Source organism: Vicia villosa, unplaced genomic scaffold (assembly GCF_029867415.1).
Source record: "Vicia villosa cultivar HV-30 ecotype Madison, WI unplaced genomic scaffold, Vvil1.0 ctg.002598F_1_1, whole genome shotgun sequence".
In the NCBI taxonomy this organism is placed as follows: Eukaryota; Viridiplantae; Streptophyta; class Magnoliopsida; order Fabales; family Fabaceae; genus Vicia; species Vicia villosa.
The window spans coordinates 76,128-92,355 of NW_026705980.1; the positions used below are offsets into that span (position 1 = coordinate 76,128).

Sequence of the window (16,228 nt, forward strand, 5' to 3'; positions counted from 1 at the left end):
CCAAAGTAGAGAGAACTATTATATCATGTCAGTAACGATCTCTCATCCAAACTCAACAACACAACAGACATTCATATCAATTGTATCGACGATCTCTCAATCGACACAACCAACACGGAAGCATTAAGCTTCGACACCCACAAAGATTATAAGCTCTAAATCTATCTCTAGATCCAGAAACTAACAGATAATCATCCTAGATAAGAATTTGAGTTGTATATGTCTATAACAACCCAAACCCCGAGTACAGAGCAAAAATCTAAGATAACAATCGAACAAAGATTTGTAAAGCAACTTAAATATAACGTCATGGGCGACAAATATACATTAGTTCAAAGTAAATACATATACAAAACCTAAATTAAAGAGAATACACAAAGGGAAGAGAAATGAACCAAAAATCCTCCGGTTTGTCAGCGCCGATTAATGATCAATCTATCCCGAATCATCCGTATGCAAGCTCCAAAGTTGTTTTCTAAGCTCTCTCTACCAAAAAATGAAGGTTTGATGGATTGGGATAAAAAAACTCAAAACATGTGATTTTTGCACCTTTTAACGTATTTTTGTTCTTCCAGATTCGCCGGGCGAACTACACCAGTAGCAACAGCAGAAAATTCTGCACTGTTTCGGCCATAACTTAAGCACCGTAACTCTAATTTGCACCCGATTCGAAACGTTGGAAAGCTTATTCAATTTTCTATCTAACAATGACTAAATATCAACAAAATTGACGATTTTTCTCGTATTTGTTTTGAGCCTTATTCGTTGACGAATTGCTTAAAATCGCGCGTTTGAAGCGGTGTCTTCGACATTTTATTGCTCATGCTCTAAATACGCATCAATACCTGCAAAATGAATAGAAAACTATCAAACGGTACATAAATGAATCAAAAACTCAATTAAACACAAAATATACGTATTCATGTAATATACACTAAAACGCGTATAAATTGAGGAAAAATAGAAGATAAGTGTCGTAAAACTATATACAAAAATAACTACAATTTAACACTTATCACATACATGTGAATTTGCATCTATGAGCGTTGCACGTAAGCATGTCTCTTCTCATATTATAGTTATTGATCTGCATCCAACGGCTGCATATATTCTATATCAGACAAAGTTCCACCTCATATTCGTAAAATTACACTTCAATCTCATATTGACTTGTGTTTCCGAATGTTAATATTTTTAAGTATACCCTCTCAAATCACGGAAACTGACACCACCACCAAAAACATTATCACACAAATCATCTTCATTCTTTCAACCATTCCGTGTGTATAAGTATGCATTAACACTTAATATTATTTTTGATAAATGTTAAAAGCAGTTCTTTTACTTATAATTAAACCAGGTGGGAGTACAAATATTTACTACTAAAAAGGAATATAATTGAATAATTTCCCTAGTCTAATGGAGTTATCATAAATTGGAGCCAAAGAATGTAATGATGACTAAATCTTGTTATTGGTAAAGATTGACGTGAGATAATCCAAATCACAACTTTCATAATTCTCTAAGGACCAAAACATGAAGTGCATTAATATCAAGAGGCTTATAATTTGTATTTGACTTTTAATGATGAGCTCATACTTTTTTATAAACAAGTTTTGTCTTGTAATTGTATTGGTCAACCCTAACATCACTACTCAAATTTGAAGTCGGCATAGCAATCAAAACCTCCTTTTGAAGCTAAAGTAATAACCGGACAATTACACCTATATATATTATATCAAAAGTTGTTGTCAATAGAATAGTATAGAAAATTATGCATTTCCTTTTCATCCAATTCAAAAATGAACATTAGATAGTTACTAACAAGATTTACTGTTTTGTTTCCCATGCGAAGCGTGCCTAACATTATACACAGATAGACTTTTTTATTTATTTTTGAGAATTTCTTTACCCACCTCCCTATGAAGTCACCCCCGGCGAAATTTCATTTTATCCCGCTTCGAAAATGCATTTCCGAAATATTTTTTTTTCTAAATTTTTCCAGACTTTGAAAGTGCATTTTCGAAAAAATTCCAAAAATTGAAATTTTGACTAATTCGGAGAAGAATCTCCGAAACAACAAAAAAAATCTTAAAAAATCCCAAAAATTAATTTTAGGATATTAATTAATTTATATATCATAAATTTGATATAATTTATGAGTAATGAATAATAATAATTATATATTTTGATATAATTTATGAGTTATGAATAATAGTTATTATATATTTCTATCCTGATTCATATTTTAAAATTTAAAATAATTTTAATTAAAAAAATTAAAATAATTTCACTTACAAAATAAGTTATAATTTTTTATTTATATATTTATAATAATTGTTATATATTTATAAAAAAAATTAAAAAAATGAGTGTTTTAATTTATATATTTATATAATAATTATAATAATTATTATATATTTATAAAAATTATTATATATTTATATATTTATATATTTATATAATAATTATAAAAATTAAAAAAATGAGTGTTTTAATTTATAATAATTATTATATATTTATATAATAATTATTATATATTTATATATTATATATTTATATATTTCACTTACAAAATTAATAATTATGATTATATATTTATATATTTCTATTCTGATTCATAATTAAAAATGAGTTATAATTTTTTATTTAGTTTAAAAAAATCAAAAAAAGATTTTGTCTTAATTTTATTTAATGAATAAATTTTATATTTAATTTTATATAATTCAAAATTTACTTATGAAATTAAGATGTTTTTGATTTATATAAGTTAGTAAAATAATTTTTAACTTTAAAATTGTTTAGGAAATTTTGATTCACCTTGATTTTATTGATTCACCTTCATTTTATTGATTCACTTTCATTTTATACCTATTAATTGTATTGATTCACCTTGATTTTAATATTTTAATAATTATTGAATTCTTTCGGAAGTGTATATCCGAAACATTCCAAGACCAATTTGGTCTTGGAATATTTCGGATATGCATCTCCGAAAACACCCCCTCTCCCAAAAAGGGGTGTTTTCGGAAATGCATCTCCGAAAACTCAAAAAAGGGGGTGTTTTCGGAAATGCATCTCCGAAAACACATTTTTTTCGTGTTTTCGGAAGTGCATTTCCGAAAACACCTTTTTTTTTTCAATAAAAGTACGTTTTTGGAAATGTATTTCCGAAACAAGGGGTATTTTGGTAAATTCGCCAGAGGTGACTAAGAAGATTAGGAGGTGGGTAAAAAAATTCTCTTATTTTTTTATCAGAAGATGGACTAGGTCCACCAAAAAAAATAGGTTAAAAAAAATTAGATTAGAGAGATAGAGAAAAATGGGAGATCAAACCAAAAACTCCTTAATGAAAAATTCTATAGCAAGAGAGACCAAAACCAAAAACTCCTTAATGAAAAATTCTATAGCAAGAGAGACCAGCGGGGTTTTTACAAACTCCATGAGAATATTCCTATGAATAATCTCCCTCCAAGTAAAATCATGTAGATGTAATCCTATGTTAGCTAGCCTATTCGCACAATGATTATTTTCCCAAAAAATATGAGTGACTAAAAAACTGATGGATCTAGAATGATGAATAGCATTCTCCCATCTGCTTCAGAGAGCACAAGGAACAATGCAAGGCATGGTGAACGCTAAGACCACCAACTTCAAATCATATTCAAGCCATAGATTAAATCAGTTCTTCTGCTTCACAATCTTGATAACGAAAATGGCACCAAATAACTCTTCCATAAAGGCATTACATGGCCAAGAAATTTGAAAAAACTACCAAGATATTTACCAGTATGATCTCTGTAGATACAACAACAAGCCGCGCGGTTAGGCACCCCTGACGACGTCATATCTGTATTGCATTTTATCTAGTGGAGAATTGGATGGTGCCACAAGAATTCCTTGACAATAAAGACTTTGGGAGGATTAACTTTAACATTGAAGCTCTTGAGAATTTTGAAATCCAACATCGAATTCGAACCGACTTTAAGAGTAGCATTACTCGTATAGGCTACCTCCACCATGACCGCGTTAAGAGCAGATGTCCAAAAGGTGTTTTGATTATCAATACAGTTACGATTACGAGCTTTCCAAATCACATTAACAATACTGATAACAGCAGCCAGCACCACCAACTTACATTGAGCAAAGGGGACCTGTTGTAGGCATGATAAAATTGTGCACATGATCGAAGAAATATATTTTCCAAAGCCTAGCTGCAAAAGGACAGGAGAAGAACAGAAGCTCCCAAGTTTCACTATGCTTACCACATAGATTGCAGATGGAAGGAAGATGAAGCCTTCTAATTGCCAAGTTGTCATCTGTCGGAGTCTTATTATGGAGAAGTCTCCTGAACACCAAAGAATTAGAGGATGAAATATGTGCATTCCAAATAAGTCTACCTCAACCAAAATAGAGAGAATTATGATGTTTGAAATTGTAAGTCGTCTTCAAAGAGATAATACCAACTTCAGCCAGATTCCAAACAAATAAGCCAGCTTTATCATCAACCGAGAGATGAATTATAGAAAGAATATTAGAAATATTTGGAAACTCACCTTGAATTTCCCCAGGGAGGCTCCATTAACGATTTTGGATATAAGCTGCAACTTTATCCTTGAAAAAGGGAAGATTACCATCGGTTGTCTTAAGAGCTTCTATAACACTCGAACCATTCCACCTGTTTGTCCAAAAATTAATCTTGTCCCGTTACCTATAAGCCAATTAGAGTGGCTCTTAACTTCCTCAAAAGAGGATTTCATACTGCTCCGCAGCTTCGCAGAGAAGAAAATATGTGATAAGAAATATGTTGGTTTTCACGCAAAACTATCGCTCTGAGTAAACAAGCCCAATGGTCATTAGAATTAAACAAATCCTAGCACAAATTCAAATTTGAAGCCTCGTTTAAAGTAACCAAAGATCTTAGCCCCAAGCCTCCCTCCTCGTAAGGACGACGACATTTCCCCCAACGAGCTTTTGTGTATCAATCTCTCCACTCCAAATAAAGTTTCTTGCCCATCTATCAATATTCTTCAAAACCGAAATAGGCCAAGAATAAATCATCAAAGTGTGAAGAATCGTGCTCTGGATAATCGACTTAACTAGGATCAATCTTCCCGCAATAGACAATAAGCTGGCTTTCCAATTAAATAATTTTGTTCGAATTATATTCGCAATCCCTTAAAAGTGTAGAGGTTTAGGCCTCCCCCAAAAAAATGGGAGCACCAAAGTATATGAACGGGGCCATACTAGTGTTGATTCCAAGACAGTTAACAATATGAATGTGCCTTTGGCTGGAAATCAACCCTGCATATATAATAGATTTTGACGGATTAACTTGCTGACTAGATACACTTGCATACCTCTGAAAAAGAGTCGTGAAAGCATCAATAGAACCCTTGTCTCCTTTGCAAAAAACCATTATGTCATCAGTGTAAAGAACATGTGAAGGAACTTTAGAAATCCTAGTTGCCTTAACCCGTTTCACTTGACTGTTCTCTAGTAGTTTAGTTATTCCTCTACTTAACACATCTTCGGCCAAATAAAACTAAAGAGGAGATAATGGGTCACCTTGACGCACCCCACTCTTGCAAGAGAAGTATCCAGTTTGAGTTCTATTGAAAGAAACCGAAATGAAAGACTTTAATAGAATGACAATAGGCAAGTTTGTCGGACTACTATAGGATTAATTTCCATACCAATATTTTAAAAACATCTTTGTATTTGGATTCGTACTCGTGAGGATATTGACATTTATATTTATATTCTATGGATATTTAAGTATATTTATATTCGTATCTACTATAAAATATCATTTAATTTTTAATTTGGGTTACTATCATTTTTGCCTTTGCCATATAGGCGATTTTTTATTTGCCTCTCAGTAAAACTTTTTTTTTGTAAAACTAACTTTACCATATGAAGATTCTATCAATTTAAACCTTGGCAGGAAATGGCACACGCCACATACTTATGTGGCATGCTTAGTGGCATTTTTTTAATTCCATCTAAGCTGACGTGGCAAAATTATTTTTATTTTGAATTATTTTAAATTCCACATTGGTATTTAGTTTATTGTTATTTTAAGTTTTGAAATTTTAAATGATGTGAAATTCCAAAATTTGTGTGAAGATCTCTATGTCTCATGCATGAGCACTTACCACTAGTCTAGCTTATTCGATGTGATATGTTTCGCTACTTAACTATATATATATATATATATATATATATATATATATATATATATATATATATATATATATATATATATATATATATATATATATATATATATATATATATGAATAAATAAATTAAAATTAATTTTTGACATATTATATTAATTGTTTGACAAATTAATTTTTGCATATTAATTTGTTTGATATATTCTATTCATTGTTTGACTGTATATTAATTTTACTATATAGTTTAACATATTATAATAATTATTAGGATAAATTGGATTTTTTTTAACTGTTTTAAAACTTGATGTATATATTTATTATAATTTATTATTAAATTAATTCAATTTAAAGTACTAATAACATTTGATACATTTTTTATACGTTTCTTGCATGGGAGATAATACCATTAAAAGAAATTCATATAAATTTCAAAATAAATAATATTGTTAAATATAAAATAGTTTAAACAAAAAATATGATGAAAATAAATATAACACGTTGCAAGGGCCACATTAAAAATAAATATAACAAAAAATAAGTAGAATATGTAGCACCCCTAGTAAGCTAGTCTAGTGGTAAGTGTTCATGCATGGTACATTGAGGGTGTGGGTTCAACAACCATCTTCACATGATAATAACCCTTTTAATTTTTAATAATATTTAAAAGTTTAAAATTTTTTATCTTTAAATTAAGAAGTAAATATAAACGTGACCGTGAGCATGGTAATAAGATCATTAGTCAAAAATTTATTTGAGAGTTGCAGCAAGCAAACCAGCCATTTCTAGCTAATCCAGGAGGGAGAAAAACCCATCACACAAAACAACATCAAACAAATATACGATCGATTTCAAAATCAGAACAACCATCCATTAACGGTGAAACAAAAAACAACCTTGAATTGAGAATCACAAACCACACTGATATGTATAAGGACAACTTTAAAAAGCAACTTGTATCCAGCACTGAATGAGAATCAAGTCGTCAAAGGAGTCGAATTGAGAAAAGAAAAATCATCCAGAGATTGAAGAATGTGAAGATCAGAGAATAAATCTAACCGCCAACCTAAAATCAAAACCACTAACCAACAATTTACTCTATAAAATTAAAAGCAAGCAATAACGGCCATTTTGAACCTAACAGTTCAAAACTAATTTGCTGTGAAATCAATGTCAAGAACAAAGTATAATAGGTTTTTTTTCTTGGCAAAATATTCACAAGGGTAGAAAAGAGGGAAGTAAGAAGAACACAATGAAATTGGTTATAAACTGTTATTCTTTACTTTCTCTATGAAACAAGATTACAAGTGTTACAGAATAACAAATAACCTCTCTCACCCTAATTAGGATTTGCAATGTGCAATGATGAGATACTAGTATGTTATTTATATAAAATTGACACGCTAAACTAATGGGCTTTTACACACAGACTCATTACACAAGCTAACTTAAATAATTGAACTTAACAAACAACTACATTTCGACGTGCTAACAATCCTAGCATTTCGACTACTACATACTTGAGCATATTTCGACTACAGCATTGCAGGCCTTCGACTACATCATGTGATCAGGCTTCGTCGGCATGCTAAGATCCTATCAAATTGTCGAACCATGAAGTTACCCTTCGACCATATTAGAGTTCGATCCAATATCTTACGAATCCCCACCTTGAAACAAACTCTATAAAATCAAGGGAACAAACTAGTTTTCTTCCTGTAGCTTTATCAACTGCATACCCTTCAACGCTTCTAACCAATCCTACTGAACCAATGGGGCTTTCATCTTTAAACGCCACAGACCGAAATCGTTCACCTTGGTGAACTTTTCAATCTCATACTTTGTTGACGACATTCTTCTCCATGCTCACTACAACAATTTATTATAAAATCGGTGCCAAAAACAAAATATAATAGGTTTCTTTTTTTAGAGAATATCATCGTGAACCAAACACTTGGACTTCAATGGTAAATGAGCTCCTGCAGATGACGATATTCGAAAAATACCGAGTTTGATTTCTGGTGGAAACAATGTTTGGTCAATGTTCATATCTCACTTCACAAGTCAGAATTAATAGGACCCTTTTTTCCTAATAACCAAAAAAAAACTATAAAACAAAAAAAAAAAGAATATCATCATCGTGCTATGTAGGGGTGGCAAAACGGGCCGCCCGCCCCGCCCCGCCTTATGCCCGCCAAAAAACGAGCGGGGCGGGCATGCCCGCCAAGTAAAATGGGCATCATAATCATGCCCGCCCTGTCAAAATGGTGGGTTGGCGGGCGGCGGGCTTACCCGCCTATTTTTATTTATATTTTTTTAATATATTAATATGCTTTTTTTACCTTTTAATTAAACTTTTCACTTATTTTTTAAAACAATTTTTTATAAAAGTACTTTTTTAACAAATTTACTCTAAAAAAGATTACATATATTTATAAATAAATGTATAAAATAAACCATCAAGAATTGTAATTATTAGAATTAACTAAAAAAAGAGTGAGTTTTGGAGGAGGAGCGGGTTTTGGTGAGCAGCGGGATTTGGCGAGGCGGGTATGGCGGGCGGTCGGTTTTGGCGGGGCGGACTTTGGCGAGCGGCGAGCCAAAAATCCCAACTCAACCCGCCAATTTTTGGCGGGTGCGCGGACGGCCCGGTGAACCCAAGCCCATTTTGCCACCCCTAGTGCTATGACGAGAGAACCTTAAACATAATTTTCAAATGTAAAGAAAATAAACCTAATATGTATCCATTAAACATAATTTAAATGAATTTTAAAGTGGTCGCTTTTTCCTTTTTAAGTGTAGCATGTGTTCACTTCATATAGAGGCATATATTTCATTAGTTTGTGCACATAAATTAGCGGTCATAAAATTTCCAAATCCCAATATAAATTAATTAATGAGAATCAGATTATGAAGCGTACACGCTTTTTCAATTAGGTACTCAAATATGTTTCCTAACTATAAAGTTTTGCCAATTTTAGCCACCTAATAACTGCAATATTATTCCCACCACACTCTACTTTTAATATTAAGAAGATAGTGATTTTTTCATAAAATTAAATTAAATTAAGAAAGTAGTGCCAGCAGCATATCTTGTCTGGTTTTAAACAAAGGCTCCAATTTGTACAATACATTTCTTTTTCTGAATTGAGTGTGGGGCTACTAAGGAGTTGACAAACAATAAAGTTTATGATCTTAAATTCAGATTAAGGAAAATTTCATTAATTTTTTACTTGTTAGTGTATTAGATACTCAACCAATTTTAACACGTTACTATTAATTTTAAGTTTAAGTCAATCACTTTAACATTGTACTCCATAGTGTTGTTTTTTCTTCTATTTTTTTATCCTTTCTTTTTAGGTATTTTTAATGGCTCTTATTTTGTTTTGTTTTAGTGACTTCCGCTAGACGCATCTACTATCTATTAAAAACTAGTGAATGCTCTTTCTATTTTATCTTTTTTATTCAAAATATTTACTAGGTAATTAATAAATATACCAATTAATTCACCATACCAAGCATTCTAACAATGACAAAGGGTACTTTTTATAATTTTTTATTCAAGAGAGAGAAACACCTAAAATTTTATATTTTTTTTATTCACTCATTTTCAAATCTCGCTCACATTTCTTTTTCTCACATTTCTCACTTTAATTTTAATTTTTTTATTTATTTATTATCACTAAAAATATTAATAATATGTTTTTTGTTTTAATAAAACTAAAAAATTTATTTATCTCACGGGTCATTATCAACACAATATCTATTTTATTTCAATCAACCATTTTATTAATTTGAGAGACAAAATCCTTATTTTAAAATATTAATTTTTTTTCATTAAGTAAATTATTTCAAATTTTGCATTTATATCTAAATATATTTTATATTACATCAAATAATTTTTTATCTCACAGTTCATTATCAACATAATATCTATTTTATTTTAATCAACAACTACCTTTATTTGAAAGAAAATTTTTTATTTTCAGATGTTAAATTTTTATTTTTTTTCCCATCTCACGAATCTTTCATATATATATATATATATATATATATATATATATATATATATATATATATATATATATATATATATATATATATATATATATATATATATATATATATATATATATATATATTTATTTAATATAATTGAGTTTATATGATCATAATTCATTTATAATTAAGTTATTTGTTTTAAATTTACATGTGTCCAAATACATTTTATACAATATCAAATAAATTTACCCGTGAGGGAGCACGAGTATCTTCCTAATTGTGTTTTATAATTTTATTCATGAATTTATATATTGTTGGATTTTTTATTTTCATAGTTTATTAATATAATATTTTCTCATAAAAAATCAATTGAATGTAATTGCTTTTGTTGCACCAACAATGTCTTCTTTGGAATTGAAATTATGGTGTTTAGAACACAGATGTTCTAAGAGATGTCGAGACAATGATCTCTAAACTACACACAATGACAAGGTATACAATAAAACAGTGCAGAAACTTAAATGAACACAAGAAATTGTTCACCCAGTTTGGTATATAACAATACATACTCTGGGGGCTACCAAGCTAGAGATAAGTTCACTCTGATAGTATCAGTTTGAAGTACTATGCAAACAACCTCCGATTCACACGTAAACAACCTCCAATTTACAGCCTTCTTGCCTAATCACTACCCGTGTTATACTTCTACCTAAGACCCATCTAGGTATGATATCCTTCTCAATCTCCTTCAATCACAACTGTGATAATCAATTACAAAACTTTAGAAGACACACTTTCAAGACACTTAATCAATCAATGCTTAGAAGCTTATGAATGATTGACAGAACTTACAATTCAAAAGAACAGTCTTACTCTTCTATCAATATGATATTAGAGAGGCTCACAATACAAAACTGAAGAAACCCTAACACAAAATACACTGTAATTACCACGCCATAATTAGGTCTCTTGCTTTGTATTTAAAGCAATCTTCTGGACAGTATTGGACCTTTAAATCACTGTAAGGCAGTGCAGAAAGTACTCCAAAATCTTTTCAATGAAGATAGGGCTTCAATCATTAGTTTCCTAAATATTCTCCATATTTAGAAACTAATTATACATCTTGAAAATAGAGAAAATCTCTTATCCCTAAATCAAGCCTCACATAGGATTGCACAATATTCTAAAATATTATGCACCTGTAGCTTAAAAACAGACTTCAACAGATCCAGCTTGTACCTATCAATTCCGATGTCAGATGATCCTGTATAGGACATCTTATTCAACATATCTTTTCAGTTGAAGTGGATAGAACACTTGTTCAACATGTTCCCATAGGTTAGTTTTACCAAACATAATGCCAACCATATAAAATAGAAAATTAACCGAAACAAAACTAACTCTATATATATAGGGAGCATATCAAGTGAGAGCATTTTAAAATGAGAGATAAGAGGAATAAATATCAATCATTGGATTCATCAAAAAAGAGAAGGTTAATGCATTAATGTGGCTATTAATTTCTCTTTCTTGATGAATCTAATGGTTGATATTTATTCCACTCATCTCTCATTTTAAAATGCTCTCACTTGATATGCTCCTTTTATATATATACAGGGCCGTCTTTGAGGGTGTGCAAGGCGGGCTACCGCACAGGGCCTCAAAATTTTCAAGATTAAACTATAGGTAAATAGGGCCTCATAAATTATTTTTCAGGTTAAATCGTGATTAAAAAGGGCCTCGATTTGTTTTGTCATAGATAAACTATAGCTAACCTACACAGGGCCTCCCAAAACTTGAGACGGCTCTGTGTATATATATATATATATATATATATATATATATATATATATATATATATATATATATATATATATATATATATATATATATATATATATATATATATATATATATATATCACAATTTGAACAAATATTTGAAAGAGAAACTAATAAGGTTGCAACAAGCTCATTTTTAGTTAATTCATGAAGAAACACTCATTCTCACTCATTTGGCTAACCATTGAGCAATACATCATTTTTTAAGACAAGTTTTAGGAATAAAATGTATGGATGATGATGTAGATATTCTTCAATATTAAAAATTAAATAGTGTTCGATTTCTTTAACTTATTATAATGGTTTGTGACATTTTAAACATTCTAATCATAACAGTAACTTTTGAATCTTCTTTAATAACCGAGGTCATATTTTGTATAAATAAATATAGAAATTGCTTTCTCCTTAAAACTCTGTTATCTTTAATTTGTACACGTATTTATTTAGTTGCATGATTTTAAAGTTGGACCTTCAAGAAAATTGTAAATTGTAATTAATAGTATTTACATTTTATTTTCAATTTGTTTTTGATTTTTAGCTATTGACTTAGCATGTATTATGAATTTGGAAAGTTACAATGGTAGTGCGTTTATACCGGAAATTGTTTGAATTTAAGAAATTTCCAGTTGTGATTTACCGGAAATTTCAGAATATCCGGGGCGATTTACCAAATTTTTCAAAATTTTCGGGCCAATTACAAAAATATTTGAGGATATACCGAAAATTTCTAGAATTTCCAGGAAGATTCATACTACCGGAAATTTCAAATTTCCAGAATACTGGAAATTTCAAATTTTTGGAATACCGGAAATTTCTCAGTAAGTTGAAATTTTTGGTATGTCTGCAGATGAAATTTTGCATCTGTGTGGTCCAACACCGACAACATCTTCTACGGACTTATGTACAGATTATACAGAGTTCTTCACCACATATACGGTATGTTTCGAATTCAAATAATGCAATTTTAATTGTTTTCCGTCATTTATAAGATTAATTGATAATGTTTAATAATTATACGCTGCAGTTTACAGATTTTTAACTCCCAAAGTTTTAGCAAGGACACAATCTATTGCAATACGAGGCGGGAAGGATAAATTAATTATGGATTGTGAAAGAGGAGAAAATTACAAAAGAAAAATGCATCTAAAACCACTAATTTCTCTGATGGCATTTATAGTATGAAGGTTAAATGTCCGTTTAGGCTGAGATCTATTCCAAGTGATTCCAGTTGAAACGTGATGGTTAAATGCGAGATGCACAATCATAGAGTAGAAAATGATCTGGAAGGCCACAATATATTGGGTCGTCTAAAAGATCATGAAAGAAAGTTCGTGAATGACATGACGAAGTACAATATGGCTCCTAGGTACATAATTGCTGCTTTGAAAGGCAAAGATCCAAAAAACCTCACAAGTATTACCCAAGTGTATAAAGCTAGATCAACATACAGAGTAGGCAAGAGAGGCACATTGGCATAAATGAAAATGTTATTAAGCCTTATTCACAAAGAGAAATACATGTGTTGGACTAGAAATAGGGACAACTTGGATATTATAGCTGATATCTTCTAGACCCATCTTGATTATGTGAAGTTGTTGCATATGTTTCATCTGGTTTTAATATTTGATTATACATACAAGACAAATAAGTAAGAAATTTATTTCTGACATCATAAAATGTGTTGTGGGTGTTTAGTGAGTTGATTGGTTATGTGCATTTCGATCGTGTAGGTATCGGATACCACTGTTTGAGATTATTGGTATTACGTCAACGAAGTTGGCGTTTTCAGTTGCCTTTGCCTATTTGGAACATGAAAGGGAGAAGAATTTCACATGGACACTAGAGAAGCTCAAAGAATTGTTCACTTCAGAGAAATTGTTATTGAAGGTTGTGGTGACAGACCGAGAACTTGAAATGATGAATGCCATGGATTTTGTGTTTCCAAATACAACTCATCTATTGTGCTCGTTCCACATTTCAAAAAATGTGAGCATGACATGTAAAAAGTACGTGAAATGAGAAAGACAAGAACATGTCATGGATCTATGGAACAACATCATGTATTTAAATACATAAAGTGAGTTTGATGTACACTTCAAGCACTTTGAAAGTGTTTGTGTTGATATTCCTTTATTTGTTAAGTATGTGAATGAAACATGCTTAACACCTTATAAAGAGAGATTTCTTGCTGCATGGACTAACAGAGCCACTCATTTAGGGAACACAACAACAAACGGATACACAGATCATGACAGCTTTATGTTATTATCATTTATGTTTATGTTTCAAAAATATATTGAATCATGTTTTTCTATTTATGGATCTTTGGATGGAGTCTGCTCATTGGAGATTAAAGAACATGTTGACTACAGGTCAGGGTGATTTATGCTGAAGTTGGGATGCTGGGAATACCATGTGGAAGTTGCAGCTTGGTTCCATAAGAGTGTCGTTTCAAAAAAGTATTGTCAATATTGAGCATTAGTATAAAACTCCATTATATGCTAAGTCGCACGGGTTTGTCTCAAGACAATGTATATAGCTCATTGGAAAGGAGCTGGAAAGGGTAAAATTTGCCGGTTCTAGTAAAGATAGATGTGGCTGCTTTATTAGAACAACACATGGGTTACCGTGTGCGTGTCAGCTTGCAGGTTTCCAACTTCTAGGCAACCCTGCTCCTTTAGACTCAATTCATCTATTCTGGATGAAATCGCACATTGCATATCACGAGTCGGGTCATGATGAGAGTAGTGCGAAATGGGATTTGGAAGAAGAGTGTGAAAAGTTGAAGAGATATTTTAGTACTTTGAATATGTAGGTCAGATGATGTTAAAGAAAAAAGTTTGTAATCTAACATATCCATCCACAACTTCAATGTGTCCACCGCTGGTGAAGTATATGTCAAATAGGGGAGTAAAGAAGAGTAGAAAGGGTCAAGGGAATGATGTGCATCGTGATGCTAGTAAGTGGGAGCATGTTGAGGCTTCGCAGGAGAGTGAGACTATGAAGAGATCATGCACAAAACAAACAACAAGTCAAGAGACCATTGGTAGCGAACCATCCACCAAGTCTTCCAAACATATTTACCTGTCATAGTTTCCTGTTGTCTTACATCCATACATCAATGACATTATCGATGTTGATGATGATGGAAATTGTGGTTTCCGTTCTATTGCAGCTTTACTTGGATGGGGAGAAGAGTCATGGTCTTTGATACAAACGCAGTTAAATACTCAAGTACATCAACACTCTGATTTGTTTTTCAAGTTGTTATATGACAGTGTCTCTACAGTTAGGAATGTGTTACGCGTAGAACACTTGGGTGTGCAGGGTAGGGGAAAATGGATGACGATTACTGATATGGGTTACCCCATTGCTTCTAAGCATAGTGTCGTATTTGTTTCCCTTCTCACAAGACTTAACATCACATTTTTCCCCTTATCTTAGCTCCTCATATGTATATGAGTATGCACACAATCATTGTTGTTGGTTTTGTCAACGGGAATCGTTGGGTTCAGGTAAAGTTGAAACTTGATTGTCCATTGCCTCCCGTAACAGACCGTTGGAAAAAGAATTGTACTAATGATGCAAAAGCTTGGGAATCAGCATATGCGAGTCGCTTTAGACACTAGGAAGACATGTATACAAAGTCATAGTAGTTTGTTTTTTATGCATATATGTATGACAATCATTATTATTATTATTATATAATGTCGGATATTTATTTTACCAAATTTATTATTCAAGAAAAGTTATTAAAACCGGATGAAAAAAAAACATCAGTACTGCCGGAAATTTGAAATTTTTGGAATTTTTTTCAATTATCAGAAATTTGAAATTTTCGGTATGTATCTTCACCGAAATTTGGAATTTCCAGTATCGAAAATTTTGAATTCGGTACCCCACACGGTAAAAAAACATTAACTTTAACGAAATTTTTGATAGCGTGCAAAATTTCCGATAATTTCCAAGAAATTTCAAAAAATCCAATAATCTATGAGAACATTAACGTAAAAACGCCTGAAACGGAGAATATGGGGTGGCAGGTTAAATCTCTCTATTTATATCTAGCTTTTTGTCCATTACACACCTTTTTATAAATTAAAAAACTATAATTTAAATATGAGCTAGTCTTACCCATCAAACCACATGACCCATTAGTAAGTGGATCGGATTTTTTTTTTAATCTATGAAGTAATCGGGTCGGTC

General features: G+C 31.3%; 1 long non-coding RNA gene across 1 annotated transcript; it reads left to right on the forward strand.

Moving 5' to 3' along the window:
• Positions 1 to 12,691: 12,691 nt before the first annotated feature.
• On the forward strand, positions 12,692 to 15,697 carry LOC131639354 (uncharacterized). Its single transcript, XR_009294921.1, has 3 exons — positions 12,692 to 12,958; positions 13,047 to 13,670; positions 13,753 to 15,697. It is a non-coding gene; the product is annotated as an uncharacterized LOC131639354 (long non-coding RNA).
• Positions 15,698 to 16,228: the final 531 nt, after the last annotated feature.